The sequence below is a fragment of the Carassius gibelio genome, chromosome A4 (assembly GCF_023724105.1).
Source record: "Carassius gibelio isolate Cgi1373 ecotype wild population from Czech Republic chromosome A4, carGib1.2-hapl.c, whole genome shotgun sequence".
NCBI lineage: Eukaryota > Metazoa > Chordata > Actinopteri > Cypriniformes > Cyprinidae > Carassius > Carassius gibelio.
Window position 1 is genome coordinate 15,683,928 of NC_068374.1, and position 6,766 is coordinate 15,690,693.

Genomic DNA, 6,766 nt, shown 5'->3' on the forward strand with positions numbered 1-6,766 from the left:
GATTCAAAGTTCAATGATTCAACACCCCCGCCAAAGTAATTGAAATTTGCCACACAAAATAACAAACAATCTGCTTGTGACACAACAGTTATGAGTTCTGGTATCTAACGTCATCTAATGTTGTAATTATTTTTCTGATGTTATTGTTGGTTGCCATTAGGAACTGAATGTCAGCACAACAAATAAATGTTGTATTCAATTGCAGGTACACGAGGTAGACCAGCCATTCAAATAACACGTGACCAAATTTAATTTTTAATGAAACAAGGTCACACAGTGAAGCGGATGGCAAGAATATTGGGGTGCTCCTCCTCATTCCTGTACAAGAGGTCCAAGTTGCTTGGTTTGTCAGTCAGGAGCAGAATGGCAGGAGTGGATGATGAAGAACTTGAAAATGTAGTAAGACGACTTCAGTGCCAGTATCCAAATTCTGGGAATGAGGTAAGCCTTGTTGGTCTCACTTTAAAGTCTGTTTTTAAAGGTCATAAAGTAATTAATATAATTTTTATTATATTAAGAGTGTATCGAAGAGTGTATCACGTGCCCTTTCCCAACAGTCTGTGGCACATTGATGGCAACATGCACCTCATAAGGTTAGTTAAATTACAGGTAGTTGAGATTCTTTCAATGCAGCATAAAAATAGTGTTACAGTGCAGGCCTGCATTAGGCAATTCTTGCAGGTTAATGGGAACTATAGCCAAATGTGTATGCACACCTGAATACCCCAACCATATATGCGGCTTGAATGTTTAATTTCAATTAAAAGTTGGTTCTCCTTTCACTGTTGTTTAGGCCATTCCAAAGCTGTTGTAACTGAATATCAATGTATGCAGTAAGATTTGGCCTGTCTGGAATTACAAGAGTAGGTGAAGGCAGTAATATTTGGCCACATTGTCACTCAGCACAACAAAATTGACTTCGTACATTATTAAGTGTTGTGATAAATTTAGTTTACTGCTAAACCTTTATTCTAAGTGTACAAATAATCATGTACTACAATCTAAAGTAATGGATAAAAAAATAAATGAATGGTGTAGTCATGAATTAAAAAGTGGGTACCTAAACTGACATTGTGTATGTTGTATTGCATGATACTACAGTATATAAATCAACATATAGTCCTGCCCGAAACTGTTTTAAGTTAAATCATTATGGCATTTTAGATCTAAGACTTTTTGTAAAGCTGCTTTAAAATAGTGTGTACTGTGATAAGTGTACTGTACTAAAACAAAACTGCCATTTTGTCAATATTAATTATAAATACATTACAAATTGTAATAAGTATAATTATGCTAGGTTGCCAGTAGTATATGTATTACTCCTATAGTACTTATGATTCCAGTTATATGTACTTCCTGATTTCTTGATTAAAACCTGCTTTGTGATTACAGTTGTATAGGGTAACCTGTTTCCAATAAAATATTTAGTGTCTTTTGGGACATCTAGCATAGCAGCAAACCTGGAAAAAGTGGAACCTGTTGTTTTTAGTGTCTTCACAATGTATATATTTTTTATAACAATTTAGTTGCATTGTCTTTTTATTCCCTTTTAGATGGGGCTTTGTGATTCACGGTGCCATTGATGGATATTCACGACTGATTACGTACCTAAACTGCAACACCAATAACTGTGCCAGCACCGTACTTTCTCAGTTTATACAGGCAACATGCCTTTATGGCCTACCCTCTCGGGTAAGGTCAGATCATGGAGGTGAGAACATACAAGTGGCCTTCTTCATGAACCTTGTACTAGGACTTCAGCGCCGGAGTCACATCACCGTTGAATCAGTCCACAACCAAAGAATTGAGCGTTTGTGGAGGGACGTATTTTTACACGTGTTGCAACCAATCTATAACATGTTCTACAGTCTTGAGGATTCTGAACTTTCGGATCCCAGCAATGACATTCACAAACTTTCACTCCACGTTGTTTTTCTGCCACATATACAAAGTAGACTTCAGCACTTCAGAGAGGCACGGAATCACCATGCGTTGGGCACATAAAATAATAAAACACCAACACAAATATGGACCGAGGGAATGCTCTCAAGGATGGAAAATGACAGCACAGCCATCAACAATGTGTTTGGAGACAATCCCTATAGGCCTGAAAATTTACAGGAACTCCTGGCTCAACATGGCATCGAGTCTTTGCCCACGGCTGAAACTGAAGAGATCCCAGCTGTAACTGTAGAGCAGCCTCAAATAAGCCTTACTCCGCAGCAAATGGAAACTGTTTCCTATGCTCTTGACCATATTACCGATTTGAAGATGAAGTTTCATGTGTGTTGTGCAGAAATTGCAAATGTTTTGGAAAATTAGTGTTAGTGTCACGGTTTACGCTGCCGGAAGAAACACGGAGCCGAGGATAAACGAAATAAGGCTTTTAATATATACAACTCATGGAGCACAGCGATAGACACACGTAAGTGAGTGAGTTAGTAGCAAGTTGGTAACAAGTAGACCCGACAAAACAGAACTGAAAGGACAAGGCTTATGTACAGAGGATAATGGGGAAACACAGGTGGATAGAATAACTAAATTAACAGGGACATGGAACACATGAGGAAGATAATAGACACACCTGGGAACTAATCAAACTAAACACGGAAGACAGAAACTGGGTCACTGGGGCAAAAACACTAAATGAGTCCAGGTGTGTGACAGTACTCCCCCCTCCCTGTAGGTGCGTCCTCGCACCGTAGAAAACAACCAAGGAAGGCGTGTGTGGTAACTTGGGAGGAGGTTCCGGTGGAGGACGGACTCCCAGGAGGGGGCCAGTAGACAGGGACCACAGAGGAAGGAGCCAGGGAGGAGACGACGGAGGGAGGAGCAAGGGAGGAGAAAGGAGCAGGAGGAGCCAGATGGTCCACCAGAGACCAGCCAGTACGGAGATCCAAGGTGGAGTCGACGGCGGGAGGAGCCATGGTGAAGGAGGGGGCGACGACACCAGGGGGCCGACAGGCGGAGACTGCACCGGTGGGTGAGGAGCCCAAAATGGAGCAGCACAGCCGCAGAGCCAGGGTGACGTCGAGGTTCCGGAGGGCCTAGGTGGAGCAGAAGGCTCAGGCGACCAAGGCGGAGGCGGGGTCCTGGCAGACCGCTGTGGAGCCGGAGTGACCGAGGATGGAGGTGGAACCGGAGGGAAGGAGGAGCCTGACAGAGCCGGAGGGATGGAATGACGAGGTGGAACCAGAGGAGTGGAGTCCCGAGGCGGCGGATGGTCGACGACTGACCAAGGTGGAGCCGGAGGGACGAGGGAGCCCGGTGGAGCAGGTGGGATGACAGGCCACGGTGGAGACGAGGGAGCTAAGAGCCAAGGCGGAGCCGCTGGGTCGAAGGACCGAGGAGGAGTCCAGGGCTCGGAGGCTGGAGGCGGAGACAGGGCCTTAACGCGCCATGGCGGAGCTGGAGACTGGAAGTCCAGCGGCGAACCATCACGCCCCGATGGCGCGGACTGAGGGAGAGCTGCGGGACTGCCTGGCACCAGCAGGGATGACGAGGAACTGGCTGGTCTAGGAGGAGGAGAGAGGAGAAGGATGGGAGGAAGGACAGGAGGATCAGGGCCGGACGGAACCAGCGAAAGTGGAGCAGAGGGACCAGCAGGTCCTGGAGGAGGTGGGAGAGGGAGGCCGGGAGGGAACACAGGAGATACAGAAGATTCAGAGCTGGGCGGAACCAGCGGACACACAGAAGATTCAGGGCTGGGCGGAACCAGCGGACACACAGAAGATTCAGGGCTGGGCGGAACCAGCGGAGACACAGAAGATTCAGGGCTGGGCGGAACCAGCGGAGACACAGAAGATTCAGGGCTGGGCGGAACCATGGAGACACAGAAGATTCAGGGCTGGGCGGAACCAGCGGACACACAGAAGATTCAGGGCTGGGCGGAACCAGCGGACACACAGAAGATTCAAAGCTGGGCGGAACCAGCGGAGGGACAGAAGATCCAGAGCTGGGCGGAACCAGCAGAGAAACAGAAAACTCAGGGCTGGGCGGAACCAGCGGAGAAACAGGAATATTAGGGATTACCTCCATAGACCAGTCCATCAGATCCAGAACTTGCTCCATATGACTTTCAGAGACTGCATACAGCTCACCCTCAGTCGCAGGAGTGTGGGCAGGGCTTTCCTCCACGCCCTCGATCTCCACGAGGACTCCCACTACGCACGGTGTTGCCGGCTCACACACCTGGTCAGTCGCGCTCTCGAGATCCTGTTCCCTGTCAGTGGATGGCTCGGGCTCTGCGGCGGGCTCTGGCTCCGTGTAGCGAGTTGGTGGCTGGCTGGTCTCTGGGTAGGGAGTGGGACTGGCGAGATCCTCGATCGGGCAGACGGTGAAAGGTGAGCCATTTCTCGCCAGAGTCCACTCCACGAATGCGGCAAAATCCTCCCGAGGACCATCTTCGGGCGACAACGCTCTGCACTTGGAGTTCAGGCTGGTGTTGTAGAAGGTGCAGAGCGCGTCGTCCGGGTAGCTGGTGTCATTGGCTAATAGAAGAAACCGTCTGGTATGATCCTCGAGAGAACGTCCTTCCTGCTCCAGCATGAGGAGGAGGAATCCGGGGCTATAGAGGGGATCCATAGAAACTACGAAAAGAAAAGACTGTAGAACAAACGAAAACAAAACGGAGGGAAAAACACACAGTTTTATACTTTCTTTTTTGGGGGTCGGGTCTTCTGTCACGGTTTACGCTGCCGGAAGAAACACGGAGCCGAGGATAAACGAAATAAGGCTTTTAATATATACAACTCATGGAGCACAGCGATAGACACGCGTAAGTGAGTGAGTTAGTAGCAAGTTGGTAACAAGTAGACCCGACAAAACAGAACTGAAAGGACAAGGCTTATGTACAGAGGATAATGGGGAAACACAGGTGGATGGAATAACTAAATTAACAGGGACATGGAACACATGAGGAAGATAATAGACACACCTGGGAACTAATCAAACTAAACACGGAAGACAGAAACTGGGTCACTGGGGCAAAAACACTAAATGAGTCCAGGTGTGTGACAGTTAGACTCTTTCTTTTGTAACATTTTAATGTGATTGTAACTGTAACATGGCAACAGTCTGTTGAACATTAAGTTTGATTTGATTTTAGTAGTCATACATTGAACAAAGTTCAAATGAAAAACAAGTGTACAAAAATAAAGAAAAGAGATTTCCATTATGTCTGTGCAAATCATGACTAATTTCTATTTTTTTTTTTTCTGTCTTACTTGTAAAACTAGTTCAGGCCACACCAAAACCTGGGCTCTGCACAATTCCTTCTGTCATGTGTTTCTTGAACATTTCTTACTTTCAGTAGTCAATGACCTTGAACAAAGTTTAAATGAAAAGTGGACAAAAATTAAACATGTCTTGAACCATAATCTGAGTAATGTAACAGGAAACAAGCATAATGAAAAACAATGACTTTTCTTTAGGAACGGATGCACATTTCAAACATGTATTTGATGTAACAGTGCTTCTTAAAGGTAACAATAAGGTCCACTCTGCAGTAACTGCACCTAAAGTTATTTTATGTACTTTATATGAAAAGCTAACATTAAAACAGTTTTACGAAAAATTAGATATCCATTATGACTGTGTAGATCATGACCAATTTCTCTCTCTCTCTTTTTAAAAAAAAAAACTTTTCTAGTCTAGATTAAAACTAGTTCAGGCAACACCAAAACCTGGGCTCTGCACAATTCCTTCTGTCATGTGTTTCTTGAATATTTCATAATCGGTGTGTATTGGCAGGCGAAGTACAATGAGGCAAGTATTGGCCTCTGGGAAAATTTTTCCATCTTGATGGAGAAACTCTATTTGTGGGTGGTGGGGGAAACGCAGCGGTGGCACTGTGGAGGCTCCAGTGGCAAACTCCATGATCATCTCCAGAGTGACTGCATTACACTCCCCTTCTGCAAAACATGTAGAGGAAATACTCTAACTTCATAAAGAATGTGTGTTAAGTGCAATTATTTCACATTTGTAATATAAATAGAGCTAGATAGCCTGTCTCTAGTTATGATAACATCTAACTGCAAGATTTCTAGATTCTAGAAAAATTCAAGTTGTTTGTTCTACACAATGGTTAGAATGATCACAAATAAGATCATTTTTCAAAATGTACGTTTGCTTTCTTTAAATCGGTCACTGATTTTTAAGATTTTCGATTTTTCACTATTTCATTATCTGATTATTATCAGAGGCTTAAAAGGTACACTACATAACCTTGGCACTCTAAGCGATTAATAAAACTGCATTGTCTTGTGCAATAACACTAGCGGGAGATATTTCTCTCTGTTTATGTATATAACAAGTCATGCAGGTAATGGCTTACACCACAGGGGTAAGAGTCCCATTTGGATCAGCACAGTCTGAATATAAACACTTACTATAGTCATAGTGATTCAGGATAAGACGCATGCAGTTTTGAAGATGGATTCATGATTTACTTGCTCATTATATCAATTTGAAAAAAAAAAAAAAAAAACCTAAAGTTACCTAAAGCTTCCAAAAACCATAGTGTACCTGTAACATTACATCAAATCATGACATACCTTCAACATCTATCAACCAGTCTCTCCTGTGGCATATGGTCTGGTTTTCTCTAGCCCTGCTGTTGCTGCCTTGTGGGGAGAAGTTTACATTAAAAAGACTGCAGAGGTCCTTTGCCTGGAGGAGCTTCTCATCACTGACGAACAAGTCATAAAACAATGCTGAATTTTTCTGCATCTCATCCAGTAAACCAAGAGTAACCCTTCTGAAAACC